This window comes from Petaurus breviceps, unplaced genomic scaffold (genome assembly GCF_028583685.1).
Source record: "Petaurus breviceps papuanus isolate PSGF00001 unplaced genomic scaffold, PetGlider_PUasm1.0 90769, whole genome shotgun sequence".
Classification (NCBI taxonomy): domain Eukaryota; kingdom Metazoa; phylum Chordata; class Mammalia; order Diprotodontia; family Petauridae; genus Petaurus; species Petaurus breviceps.
The window spans coordinates 3,866,855-3,882,391 of NW_027187341.1; the positions used below are offsets into that span (position 1 = coordinate 3,866,855).

The 15,537-nt window shown below is 37.3% G+C and overlaps 1 pseudogene; it reads left to right on the forward strand.

The window, feature by feature from the left end:
• The first annotated feature begins 7,253 nt into the window (after positions 1-7,253).
• LOC138146709 (COP9 signalosome complex subunit 5 pseudogene) lies at positions 7,254-8,290 on the forward strand (annotated as a pseudogene).
• The last annotated feature ends 7,247 nt before the right edge of the window (positions 8,291-15,537 follow it).

The window sequence follows — 15,537 nt, forward strand, 5'->3', positions numbered from 1 at the left end:
CTTTTGGGATAGACTCACAAAAGGGAAATAACACTACTTTATCAAGTATAGATACAAATCTAAGTTACAATGTAGATATTGTATGTTCCATTTAATAGCACCCCAACTTTAAATCTGTCCTTAGGTATTAGGTCTATTAATATTGTCCAAAGGTGTCTGTTTCATATTTTATCAAAAGAAACCTGAAGAGAGGAAGAAAGAAAATAGAAAAGACAATTTGCTATGAGAGAAGGCATCACAAAATTATTGAGAGAATAAAAGAAAATACCTTTCCTTTTTTATAACTAAACTAGTTTTAACACTCAGCAGTCTTTCCCCTCAAATTCATATTCAGATAGACTCCTCTTAGCATTTTACTGCAACCACAGCACAGGGCAAATTTCCAATCAGGTTAATTTGCACAGGTATTCAGATTGGATAATTCAGGAAATATTTTTAAAATCTACATTTACTTGATAATTCCCTGCTCTTCTCTTAATTCTTTGCATTATAAATCTATCATCAGGATTTGCAGAGTATACTCTGTTCAGTCCCATCACTAAGTAGAAAATTTCCTTAGACATCTTGAGTCTTTACAAACTATGATTTTCAACACGTCTATTTGCACAATGAATCAATAATCAACAAATATTTATTAAGCACCTAGCATGTTCTAGGCACTGTGTCAAGTCATTATTATTTAATATCAGTGAACTACTCAATTGAGAGAAAACTAAAATAAAAAAAAAACAAAGCAAAATTTGATGACCCAGCATCAAATAGATTAAAAGAAAATAACAGAAAAGTCTAGGGTTGTTTTGAATTGCACAAGTTGGTGATGGGTGGATATGGTCTTACATTAATATATAGGATGCTGAATTGTAATGCTCTATTTGTTTTGTCACATTAAAACCTTGAATGATTAGGAATAAAGGTGACAAAATGAGCTCTTATTTCATTATAGAGACCCTGGGTCCCTTATTCTGGGAAAAAAAGGCAGGGGTGGGGCAGAGGGAGGAGGAGGGACAGCCAAGCCTACAATCCCTACTCAAAGAAATATCTTTAGCATAACCAGTATGTAAAAGAATGATGGTTAGGTGACAAAATTCATTCATATACAAATGGTATTTGTGCTTTAAAAGTGAAGAATTAGTGATCACAAAGACAATTAGATATAGTTAGTAGGAAGATGCTTGGAATAGGAGAAGGGAAGCAAAGATAATCAGGAAAATTAACAAGTGCATGACAAGATACACAATTAAAGTTTAATTTTCTTAAAGGCAAAATCCATCAAGAATATGAACATGCAATCATTTTATGTCCAGGTTACAATATTTTAACTATAAATTAGTAGTAAATTGAATCTTAGTTTGGTGCAACATAAAAAATGAAAGAAATAAACACTAGTTGTTACTTTTCCTTTGTCTTAGAATTCATGGATCATAATCTTATGTGTCTTTTATACCTTTTTTTTTAGCAACACATGGCCATATAGAATAAAATGTATATTATTGTTAAATATTTCTGTAATTAGTTACGTATAATCCAGCATTTTCCAAAAATTGTGTATTTCTTCATTGCCTTGTTTGATTATTACCAGAAAAAAGCTAGAAGTGACCTATTTGTCCCCTTCCTTACATCTCTATAGACTTCCAATCGGCATTCTCCTATTTTTCAATAGATTTAAATGAGAATATATATTACTCTACTAGAATATTAATTCTTACATTTGTGCTCAGAACCACATCTCTTCCATTATCATCAACAACATAGGCATAAACTTGTATCTGGAAAGTAACTTAAAGGCCTTCATTTTGATGAGATTACCATAGATCTTCACAAAATCCTGTGATGCAGCTATTGTGTTTATTGTTATCGCGATTATTCAGCCAGGAAACTGAGGTTAAGTGACTTGGCATGATGAGAGCAAAAAAAAAAAAAATGACCAAGCTAAGATTAAATAATTTTCTCCTGACTTCAGTCCAGAACTCTGTGCACTACCCCTCTCAGCCCATCAAAAGACACCCTCCCCCATAACCATAAACCACTTTACTCCTAGGGCCTCCATAAGAGTAGGGAACTTTTAGATCATAATTTGATTTATTATCTACTTCATGGAAAAAAATGCCAAATAAAGGGGACATTTCTTTGTGAATACAAAGGAAACATCTAAATTTTTCCCCCATTATCTTTGGAAAGAAACCTTTTGCATTTGGATATCAGGGTTATCTGGATATGATGTCAGAGACATGTGCTAGTGGCTGTTTTCAAATTCCAGAGTGTGTGTGTGCCAGAGGACTTTAGATCTAATGCCATACCACAACATGACCAAATGGGGACCCAGCTGGCCAGTTCTGACTAGGCAACTCAACTAATCCTCTAGTCCCTCCTCCCCTTTTCTCTCTTCTCCTTCCCTCTCTTCTTCTCTCCTCTCCTCTGGTATTAAGCTCTTACCTGAGGGTCTTCTTCCCAAAGGAAGGTAAATTTTGATGGCTAAAACCTATCTAGTTAACTTGGTGTTTACTGGCAAGATTTCTTTTTCAAAGATCACAACTTAAACCCATTTCACTCTAGATCTCATAGATAGGACAACAATAGGTCTCTGCCCAAACACCACTTCAATGGTTATTTTTTTGAGCACACCAAGTTCTGAGTGAATGTAAACAGTAACTGTTTTTCTTTTGGACAGCTACCCTAAGGGTCTTCCTCTCCTAGTTCATTTATTTATTTATTCACTTACTTATTCATTCATTCATTCATTTTTATTTAAAGGGGCCTTCCCTAGAATTACTTCTTAAAAAGGTCTGTTCACTGAATGGGCCTTGCCTCACTTGAAATGAGAACTTGAAAAGACCTTAGCTTAAAAAGGCCTAGGTGTCTCACATTATTCTGGGCCATTTCTAGTTGTCCTGATTGATATCTAGCCACTGGACCCAGATAGCTTAGGAGGAGAAAGTGAGACTGGGACTTTGCCCAGTCCTACCTCCCTCATATCCAAGTCAATTGCAAGTCATGTCATCATCTTCCTGATGTCATTGTCCTCTTTGAGAAGGAAGGACAAACCACTGAGTAAAAGCACTTTGAATAAAACCTCAATGTGGCAATTGCTAATGTTGCATTCTTATTAAGTATAATTTAAAATGTAGTATATGTTAGTTGTAGTGAAATTTTTACTTTTCTATATAATTAATAAGCACTAATAATGATCTTTAAAGAAATTCACATATGGTGTGGAAAGGGTTGAGAAAGTTGAGGTAGACAGCAATTTCTGTGAATCCCAGAGCTTTGATTTTGTTAAAGTCTGAAAGGCAACTTTGAGTTTAACTACTTTTTATACTCTATAAGCATAAAACAAAAACCTCAATCCAATGGACAAAAGCAAAATTAAAATAAAGGGTTAAAGGAAAGTGAGGAAAGATCCCAATAAAGAACATTGCAATAAGAAAAAAAATTTTCACCTCATAAATGAAACTGGATCTGCCACAAGATAATTTTTAAAATTAATAGGGGTGGCTCGGTGACACAGTGAACAGAGTACCAGCCCTGGAATCAAGAGGACCTGAGTTCAAATTTGGCCTCAGACACTTAACACTTACTTGCCATGTGACCTTAGACAAGTCCCTTAACCTCAATTTCCCTGCCTTCCCCCCTCCAAAAAGACAAAAAACAAAAAATAAAATAAAATAAAATCATTAATAAACTTAGTAAGGGAAATAAGGAAGGCTTGACATTTAAAGAATGAAAAATAAAATTAAGAATGATGAACATCTAATTCTCCAGCTTGTAACAGTCAATAGGAAATCTTAACAAATCAATGGTTACACTGAAGAATAAAACATCTTAGATGAAATGCAATATTACATAACAGAAAGTGTTGGATTTAGAGTCAGAGAACCTAACTGCAAATCCTGACTGCTATTTAATACTTAACTGACTTAGCAAGTCCATTAACCTCTCTTGGCTTTAGTTTATTTTTCTATAAAATATTGGGATTGGAATAGATGACCATAAAAATCCTTTTCACTTCTAAATATATGATCTGTAATTATATGAAGACAAAAATGAAGAACAAATAACAACAACAAAATTTGAGAATTTGTCTCCCTCTCTCACATTATTTTAAAGTGACTCTACATTATAGTAAATTATACACCAATATCATCTGGAAATATTATAAACCAAAGGCAGATAGAATTCTTAAAAGTAAACAAAAGAAGGAATTCTAAAATTTAACACACTCAGAAATGTACTTGTCAAATTTCAAAACTACAATGACAAAGTTAACATCTTAGAAGTTATCAGGAGAAAGCAAATTGCACATCAGAAATTAATTTCAGTTTAGATCCTGAAGGATTTCTCATTAAGGGTTACAATTTAATGGAAAGACTAGACTTCAATTTACTGAAAAAACTAGGAAAATTGGCCTTCACTGAAATACTGATTATTAAGCATATCCCTGTATGATAAAACATTTGAATGCAGCCAAAGATTTTCAAACTTGGCAAAAGAATGTAGCTCTGGACAAAAGAATTTTAACAAGGTAAACAAGAGTCCAAAACCAAGGGTGAATGTAATGTATTATTTCCATCTTGCAAGAAATAGAAAGCCTATTATATTTTGAAATTCACACCTTTTAAAAGGAACACTGAAAAAAGGATTACTAGAAATTGGAATTGGAGGGGTGGTAAAAAGCAAAGCCAGATAAGCAAATACACAAACATAAATTTCCTTGAAGAGGAAGTGAACATGAGAGGTGCTCAGTAAAGAATTATCCTACAGTGAATCTGGGTGCAAAATACAAATAATAAGCTAAAAGGGATGTTGGGAGAATGGGAGAAAGAATAATTCCTAAAATACATTTCTATAGGGAGCTAGGGAAAAAGTCAGAAAAGGTCACACTAGATTAACTAGTAAGAGTAGCATTCCATGATCTAGATGATGTGGAACTGGGGTAAGGTTGTGCTGCCCAGGTCTCTGTGTCTGGGTATGTATATAGAGTCTAGAATTGGAGTGATACTTTGAAATCAAGCTATTCTGTTCCTTATGTTGATTAAACCAATATTGCAGAAAGCAGTGGAATAAATGTCAAACTTAACAACTGCTATCTTGATACTTAAGGGAATGAATTAAGCTATAAAGGGAAGAAAGTTGTAGATTAATTAGAAAATAGAATACAATAACATGCATCCTAAGCGAAATATGCCTAAAGTTTAATGACATACATATTAAAAATGAAAAGCTAGATTAAAATATGTTATACTTCAGATAAATAAGAAAAGCAAAAGTTATAATTAAGTTTTGTGTGTGGCACAATTCACAATTGATAGCACTAGAAAGAGAAATCAAGGAAGTAAAGTTACAAATAAAAGCTCCATAAACAATGAAAGAGCTAATGCTTATTTGGATTTATGATTTCATCAAAATAAATATTTCCCCTGGCTCTAACAGGGAAGATTGCAAACTTCTCAGGCTCTCTTATCCTGTGTGATTCTTGGCCATGTCCTCCTAAGCATCTGCTACAAAGCATCTACTCATAATCCTGTATATTTTACTGTGGAATGCTTGATATTCTGTAGATACTAATTTAAAAATCCTACTTGCAAGAGTTAGACAAGTATTGCAAGGAGGCCTAAGCCACTAAAACATTAAAAAATTAATTTCTTCCTCATTTTGAAAAGGAGGATCCTATCTGGGATCAGAAGTGGAGAGCACAGAATTTTAAAAATCACTCTGCAGAAAGATATGAAGAAAGTATGAGCAAGAGTTAGTGAAAGCTAAGTAGTTATTGACATAGCCACAACTAGAAAGGGGCATGATGCGTTAAAAGAGATAAATGCTGCACTTTGTAGTATCTTGAGCCTTACTCTGCTCCCAGCACCCTCCCTCCCCCAGGCACACAGCTCAGCTTACTAAGAGAACCTTAAAAAAAACAAATAAAATATAACTCCTTTCCTTATCTCCCACCAAAGTAGTAACACTGCATGAGGAGCCATTGTATTTTCTTGAGGTCAGATAAGGAATAGGAAGAGAAGAAACTTAAAGAGAAGGTCATACCCTAAGCCAGCCCCAAAAGGTTATTTCCATGCACTTTCCTCAGAGGAAGAAAAATGAAAAGTGTTCCTCATCGAAAATTCCCAAATAGAGCTCTCTAAATTGATTGACTAATAGAGCACATGGGTCTGTTCATCTGCTATTCCCAGTTCCCATGACATGACAGACCCTTCTCCCTTCTGAACATTTCTCTGATATTTTCTTTTTTAATTTATTTTTTAATTAAAAATATTATTTATTTTACTTTTGGTTTATAATATTCAGTTCCACAGTCCCTTGAGTTTCAAATTTTCTCACCCTTCCTCTCTTCCCCATGGCAGCATGCCATCTGATATATTCTTCATGGTACTTTTCCAGGGCATTTTTTTTCTTGCTAAATATTTTGTAGTATTTATATTCACCATGTAGGTTCCCAGTGTCTGCTTGCTATGTATGTCTTTAATGTCTTTTGGGGGGATGATTTCAATATTAAATATATATGTAAAGACTTTCCTCAAGATAGCCAAGTGAGAGGAAGAAGAAAAGATCAACTCTTGCAAGTACTCTAACACAGATGAAAATAGAGCAACAGACCAAGAAAGTATCAAGAAGTCCAAGAAGAAACTATAGCAAGTAAATTTCGTCATGCCAATTCCACACAACTATATATATATATATACATATATATATATATATATATATATATATATATACACATACATATGTACACACATACATTGGGACAAGGAGAAAATCAGATTACATAAGATGTGGCAGATGCCATTCTAAAAGTGAAAAATTCCAAATATACATACATGTACACACACATATACATACATACATTTATACACACGTGTGTGTGCATGCAGAGAGAGAGAACACACAACTGGCTGGTGTATATGTATGGTATATGTTATATATAGTACTGGTTCTATACTCAGGAAGACCTAATTTCAAATCCAACCTTAGAAACTTGCTAGTTGTGTGACTCTCAGCAAGTAATTTACCCCTTGTTTGTCTCACTTTTCTTATGTTATGGTAAAAAAAAAAAAGATAATAAAATCTACCTTCCAGGGTTGTTATGAGGGTTAAAAGAGATCAGAATTGGCAACTCAGATCCCAGGTACTCTGGGGGGAGGAGGGTCAAAAGTTCTTGCCCTATGGCCAGGCTGTGGGGGAATTGGAGGGGTGGCTGATGGAGCAGTGCTGAGAGAGCTGGAAGACCCTGAGGCATATCCACAGTGATGGTGGCTTTAGGGAGCTGCATGGCTCAGAAGAGCTGGGAACTAACCAACCACATGCAGGAAGCCCAGAGCATCTATGAGATCCACAAGTACAAGAAGCAACAGTAGGAAATCGTGGTGGCCAAACCCTGGACCAAGGATCATCATTACTTTAAGTACTGCAAGATCTCAGTCTTAACCCTACTGAAAAGAGTGATGCCCACTAGTTCAGGAGGCAACTTGGAACTTATGGTATTGAAACTCAGACAAGTGTTGAAACCATGATCGTTATGGACAGTTTGCTTTAGCAGTAGAGGGCACTGAAATGTGAGTTAATGCCCAAGCTGCTGGATATGAATATATGGCAGCATATATAGAAAATGCAAAACAGGTGGGTCGACTTGAAAATGCAGTTGGCTGGTATCACAGTCACCCTAACTATGGTTGTTGGCTCTCTGGGATTGATGTTAGCACCCAGATGCTCAATCAGCAGTTTCAAGAACCATATGTAGCCTTAGTTATTGACCCAATAAGAACAATATCTGCAGGAAAAGTGAATATTGGTGCCTCTAGGACCTAACCACAGGGCTATAAACTATTAGATCAAGGTCCCTCTGAGTACCAGACTATTCCACTAAATAAAATAGAAGACTTTGGAGTACATTGCAAACAGTATTATGCTTTAGAAGTCTCTTACTTTAAATCACCTTTGGATCTCAAATTGCTTGAACTTCTGTGAAACAAATATTAGGTAAATACTCTGAGTTCTTCCAGCTTACTTACAAATGCAGACTGTACCACTGGACAAGTCTTTGGTTTATCTGAAAAACTAGAGCAGTCAGAAGCCCAGCTTGGAGGAGGGAGTTTCATGTTGAGTATGGAAACACATGACTGAAAGTCAGAAGACAAACTTGCTAAAGCAACAAGAAACAACAACTAAGACCACCATAGAAGCTATCCGTGGATTGATATCTGAGGTTAATAAGGATAAGCTTTTTAAACAAATTAATATTCATTGGAGAATATCATTGAGTAGTTGCTCTTTCATGACTTCCTAGAGGTATTTCTCTTTTTTGATAGCTAGTATGAGAAAAATACTCAAGTTCACACTTTAAAATTTGTCATCAAAAATATGATTTGGAGAGCAAAATGCTTTGAAATTCTGTTAGTTGTATATTTCAGAAGATTGCTTTGGAAAACTTCTTAAGGAGAAACCAAAGAATTGTCACTTAGATATTAACTTTTAGTTATTTATACTGATCACTGAGCTATAATAAAAATTTATTTAAAATGAAAAAATATAATAATTTTAAAGTACTACAGTGTCTGGAACATAGTAGGTTCCATATAATCATCAGTTATTATTATTAATGAAGTGAGAGCTGTAGATGAAAACTGGAAAGGAAATAAAAGTTCTAGAGGGAAAAATGCTATGAAAATAAACAGTTTAGTAGAGAGCATGTAATATCTTCATTAACTAATAGACTTCTGGAAATTTGATTTGACCAGATAGAAATCAATAATAGCATGAAAAGGCAAAGCAATACTAGAATGAAATCGAATTTTAAAAGAAAAAAAGTAACTCTTAGCAAAAATAAACAATCCAGAAAACAGGTAACGGACTGATGATAAGAGAACCATCAGACTATCTTGAAAACCTCAAACATTAAAAAAAAATCTTGAAATCATGCAAAAAATCTGTGCACACCTACTAGAACCAGAGGGCTAAGTGTAAGTAGAAAAATACAGATACTGAAAGAAACCCAAAAAGGAAAATTCCTCATAGGAAAACTCCCAGGAAAAATCATAAGCAAAATTTAGCACTTCCAAGGTTAAAAAAAAAGCAAATGTTTAAAACATAAAAAAGCTCAATGTTCAAGGAGACAATCAGGATTGCATAAAATGTGGCAAATGACTTTGTAAAAGAGAAGGAAAATTCTAATATAATATTCCAAAAGATAAAAGTTTACAACCAATAACAAATTTCTAGGCAGAACTAAATATAATCTTATGGGAGTGGGTAATAGATTTTTAATAAGATGGAACACTTCTAAATATTCTTGATGAAGAAGGCAGAGCTGAGTAGGTTGTTAGCTGAGTAGGTAAATGAAAACACAGGAGTCAATATGGAAAAAAAAGGAAAAGATTGTAAGATGATGAAGTGTTTATGTTCTAATAGAGAAACAGATGGAAACAGGAAGATACTAGATTAAAAGGAATGAAGAAGAAAATGCATTTTATAAGATCCCATAAAGGGGGAATGATATGATTATATAAAAATGGGACAGAGTGGAGATAGTTGGTTACACACGAACCTTCCTTTCATCTAAATGGGAGAATATAGTATTGACTACACATTCACACACACACACACACAGAATTCAACATGGAAATTCATGAAATTTGGCAGGGATTGAACTGGAATCAATGAAAGGGAAAGGGGGATTAAGAACACTATATTTATGGATGACAGTTGGCCAAGACCAAATGCAATGTCTCCTGCTTCTAATACCTTAACCCCCACCCCAGTCCCTGACAAGACAGTTTCTTCTCATACATTTTGCTAGAAAGATAGGCTTGTGCCATCTTTTCAGATGACTCCCTTATCCTGGCTAATCATTTACCAGAACTCCCCAATTCCAGACAATTGTATTTTTTTACAGGATCCAGAGGGCATTACAAAGTTCTTCAGCCAATTAGAGCAGACTTCCTTTCTGTCATCATTTAATTTCATCAAATGACTTTCCACCCTTAGTCTAGGGCTTATGATTAAGAGTGATTGGCCATCTTACAATTTACATTAAGTGGGATGGGGTTGATTGATTTGTTCAACTTTAACCTACTTAATGTAAGTGATTTCACATGACAATTAATAGCTTGGATTTTTTTTAAACCATCTCTTTATCTCATTTAACCATTTGTCTACTGGCAAATTGTTGTAATTCTTATATATTTGATTGATTTACTCAACTCTTACCCCACAAAATAAAAAGGAAAAAAGACCCCAAAATACAGAAATATAAATAGCACTGTTATTTGTTCTCTCAAAGAACTGAAAGCTGTGTAAGCTCCCATCAGTTGGAAAGGGGCTAAACAATTTGTGATAGATAAATGTAATGAAATGTTATTATGTTTTAAGATCTGATGAAAGGGATGGTTTCAAAGAAAGCTGGTAAGACTTGTGTGTGCTAGTGCAGATTAAAATGGTCAATACAAAGAGAACAATTTATAGAATAATAAAACCTTAAAGAAAAATACCTTGGAAAGACAGAATTTATTAATGCAATGAATAACCAATGCACTGACATCAGGGGACTGATAATAAAGCATGCCACCCACATGCTAAAATAGGGGTGAGGGAATAAGGTACAGAATGTAACATAGATTTTGGGCATGGCAAATATGTGTATTTTTGTTTGATACTTCACATTTGCTATAATGATTGTCTTTTTTATGTGGGGGTATGGGAGAGGGCAAAGGGGGCTATTAATAGTGAATGCAGTGACTTGCCTAAGGTTTCCCCCAAACCCCTTCAAAAGCCTTTAAAAAGTGGCTGAACAAATTCTAGAGTTGCAGAACCCACAAAGAGACAGAGTGAGGCTGATTTTCAGCCCAAGACAACCTGGAATGTACACAGGAAGGGTCTGTTGCACAAGGCTGAGAGAAGAGGGCAGTTTAAAGCAGGCCATACCAACACAGACCAAGCACCAGCAAAGCCAGAGCAGACCTCAGGGGACTAAATCACTGGCAACAGTGACAGTTTACAGACTTCTCAGCCCACAGATACCAGAGACAACTTAGACAGTCAGTGAGAGGGGTCTGTCAGGCCTAGGTGAGAGGAAAACACAGTCCAGGACAAGGTGTACCAGTACACCCCCGCCACCAGCAAACTAGGAGCAGGCCTTGGGAGTGACCGTGTCAACAGCAGCAGTGGTGGCGGTGGCATGGTGGTGCCATGGCAGCAGTAGTAGATGCTCCTGGAACTGTCAGCCCACAGACAGAATGTTTCAAAGTCACTTATTTTGACTTCTCAGAGCCAAGATGGTGAAATAAGGAATAAATTACTGTCACCCTCCCTTAGTGACCTTGAAAATCTTAGAGAATATTGCCCCAGGAAAAATTCTGAGAGTGGAGCCAGCAGAAAGATGAGGGGCAACAGTCTTTTAGCTCTGAAGGCTAAGAGGATTAAGGGAAAGGCACCTCTTGCTGTGGCTAAAGAAGATCAATAGGGGACTAAAGGGGTCACAGCAAGCCAGCAGCAAGCTCCAGCTCAGCACCAGGTCAACTACCAACCTCCAGGTGCCAGCACTTGGGACCCTAGCACACAAAACCATTAATCTGGTCCCTAGTCCCCAGCACAAGAAGCCTGGGACAGTGCCCTCTGGGTCCCAGAAGCAAAGATTAAATTAAAATCTGGAAATAAAAAAAGCAAACAACATGAACAAAAAACAACAAAGTAAAACAATAACCACAGAGAACTATCTTGGTGACAGGAAAGCTCAAAACACAAATTCAGCAGAGGACAACCATTTCAATATATCATATCCAAAACTTCAAAGGAGAATATGAACTGTTCTCTAGCCCCAAAAGCCTTCATAGAAGCACTTAAGAAAGATTTTGAAAGCCAGATAAGAGAGGTAGAAGAAAAATTGTACAATTCCTTTAAAAATACCGTGTTTCCCCGATAATAAGACCTATCCCGAAAATAAGCCCTCCCCTGACTGTGTAAGATTCCTCTAAAATAAGCCCTCCCCCAAAAATACGCCCTATTGAGATTGCTACTGTAGTAAAGGTGATCCCCTGCGCTACACGCTACATTACGGTACCCTCTGTATGCACTGTCCCCCCCCCCCCATGAAACGCACGCCGCGCTCCGAGCTGCATCCAATCAGAGCTGCAGCAGTGAGCACGTCATCCTGTTCTTCCCCAGTGATTTGCTTGCTGGCGCCATTGAGAGCTGTGCCACGGAGGAGAGCTGAGGCAGGACAACATAAAAACCCGGTATGTAAGCGGGAGTGAGGGGGCATGATGGAGGATAAAAAGGGCATGATGGAGGAAAAAAGAAGAACTCAGGGGGCATGATGGAGTGAAAAGAAGGACTGATGGTCATAATTTTAATATTCTGTCTGTTTTGACCCCCAGACATGAGTACAAAAAGGAAGAGCTATACTGTTGAGTATAAGAAAGCAATTGTAGAGGAGTCACATGGCAAGAATCTTGCAGTTTTCTGTAAAGAAAAACTTTTGGATCTTCAAATGGTCAGAAAATGGAGAGCAGATTATAACAACCTCAATCAACAGGTGGATGAGGGAAAAGGGAAAAAGCACAGGTCTGGATCAGGTCGGCAGCCCTTATATCCTGACTTGGAGATCCTCAGTGGTGAATGGATTGCTGACAGGAGAGCAAAGGCCCTGGTTGTGTGCAAGGCTGATATTCAAGCATTTGCCCTTTCAATGGCACCAGAGTTTGAAATGGTCTCAGAAGGATTCAAAGCATCACAACACTGGTTGGACGGTTTCCTTCAATGGTACAGGTATGAACTGTCCCTAAGAAGATCAACAACACTGTTTAAGCTGGAAGATGCTGAAGTTATTAAATGTGCACTTGCATTCAAGTCCTTTATTGATAGGATCGACATTTCCAAGTACCAAACCTGCAATATGATTGCTATGGATGAAACTGCAGTGTTTATGGGACAAGGATCTCAAACAACAATTCATCACAGGGGTGCAACGTCAATCTACATTCCCACCACTGGCTATGAAAGTGCATGGGTCACCTGTGTTTTGGCAATTCGTTTGGATGGAAAGAAAGCCACACCTCTAATCATCAGTAAGGGCAAGAAAGATAAGATTGAACGTGTATCTGGCATTTACGTTCTTGAAATCGAAAAAGCCTGGTGTATACAAGCCGTTATAAGAAAGTGGGTTGATTTAATGCTGCCACTTGTTATGCGAGGTAACCAAAGAGGTCTGATAGTCTGGGATTCAGCCAGCACTCACCATGCTAAAGAAATGAAGAACTTTCTTGCAGAGAGAAGAATAGGTCAAGTAATGATTCCTGCAGGAATGACTGCCTATCTCCAGACCCTTGATATTGCAATAAAGAAGCCATTCAAGGACCATTTGTGCATGGAAGTCAATGACTACATTGAAAATAGAATGGAAAGAAATCAGCGTGTAAACTTTGTGCAGCCCTGTCTGCAAGAAGTTGTGACTTGGGTGAAGAAGTCATGGGATAAAATTACTGACAGCTGTGTCGCCAAGGCACTACGAGCAGGTTACCTGGACAAGATATATTCATTTAAAGAGAGCTATATTGCTGGACATGACAGATTGGGTCCACTTCTTCTGAAGGAAATGGAGGCGCAAGACATCCAGGACAGAATTCAGGGTATGGACACTTATGACGATGTTGTTGAAGAAGATGACATGATCATTATTGAATAAAGGTACATTTTTTTGTTCACATTTACCTGTTTATTAACATTGCTGTCAATGTTCATTAAAATAAGCCCTCCCCTGAAAATAAGCCCTCTGGTGTTTTTCTGTCCAAAAAAAAATAATAAGACAGTGTCTTATTATTGGGGAAACACGGTACAATCGCCAGAAAGGAAAAAAAAATACAGCAAAGAAAACAATTCCTTAAAAAATAGAAATAGTCAAATAGAGGAGGTACAAAAGCCAACTGTAGAAAATAATGCATTAAAAATTAGAATTGGACAAGTGGAAACTATTGACGCTATGAGACATCAAGAATCAATTCAGAGGGTGGAGTCAAGATGTTGCAGTAGAAACAGGACTTATGTGGGGCTCCTACTTCCACCTCCTCCATCATATAAAAGGTGACTCTGGACAAACTTTGGAGGTACAGAACCCACAAGATGACACAGAGAAGCTAACTTCCCACTGAGGAGAGCCTGGCAGGCTGTCAGGAAGTGGCCAGTGCAGCATGTTGGGAGCACAGCCCTGTGAGAGTCCTAGGTTTTAGCCTTAGGCCAGGCCTGACCAGACACCAGCTGTAGGGACTTCAGATCACCAGCAGCTGTGGCAATTTGCAGAATTATCAACCCATTAGTTGCTAAGGACAAAGTGAGAGGTCAGGGCAGTGTGGACTTTGGGACCTAGGAATTTGGGAGTGCAGTTGGCCTTTGGCCCCTGGAGGGAGAAGTGGTTGAGGTACAGCAGCCATGCAGACACCGCTATGTGGCTGCTTCAGAGCTCCTGGCCTGCAGATTGTAGGGGGACCAAGCAACCAGTCTGAGGGGTGATTGCTCTTATTTTAACCTGCTTGGATCAGGATCACTGTCTGGGGTGAAGTTTCTGGGGTGAGTGACAAGTTTGCCAGAGTGTGTGGAGGCTGCAGAGAAGGCACACAACTAATACTTCCAGCAGCTGAGCAAACCCCAGTGATTGGGACAAAGCTCCCCACTCTGGTAGCAGAGTTCTACTGTGGCAAAAAGCTCAAAAGTCAAGTAATTGAGTGGCAACATTAGCAAATGAGGGAAGCAAGGCAAGCACAGCCATCAAACTCTGTATTCCTTTTTTGGGACAAAAAGGATCGGGGAATGGCACAGGAAGAAGACAGTGAAGTCAGAACTCCTGCACCAGAAGCATCCAAGAAAAGAATAAGCTGCTTATAGGCCATAGAGGAGCTGAGGAAGGATTTTGAAAACCAAACAAGAGAAATGGAGAAAAAATTGGGAAGAGAAATGAGAATGATGCAAGAAAATTATAAAATGAGAGTCAACAACCTGACTGAAGAAAATAACACCTTAAACATAGACTAATTCAAATGGCAAGAGGGGCTCAAAAAGGAAATGAGGAGAAGAATGCCTTAAAAAGTCAAATTTGCCAGATGGAAAAAGAATCTCAAAAGCTCACTGAAGAGAATCCTTCCTTCAGAATTAGACTGGAGAAAATGGAAGCTAGTGACTTTATGAGAAATCAAGATACTATTAAACAGATCCAAACAAATGAAAAAAAATAGAAGACAATGTGAAATACCTCATTGAAAAACCACTGAACTGGAAAATAGATCCAGGAGAGATAATTTAAAAATTATTGGACCACTGGAAAGCCATGATCAAAAAAAGAACCTAGAAATCATCTTCCAAGAAACTTTCAAGGAAAATTGCCCTAATGTTTTAGAACCAGACAGCAAAACAGAGGTTGAAAGAATCCACAGATGACCTCCTGAAAAAGATCTCAAAAAGAAAACTCCTAGGATTATTATAGCTAGTTTCTGGAGTTCCCAGATCTCTCTCTCTCTCTCTCTCTCTCTCTCTCTCTCTCTCTCTCTCTCT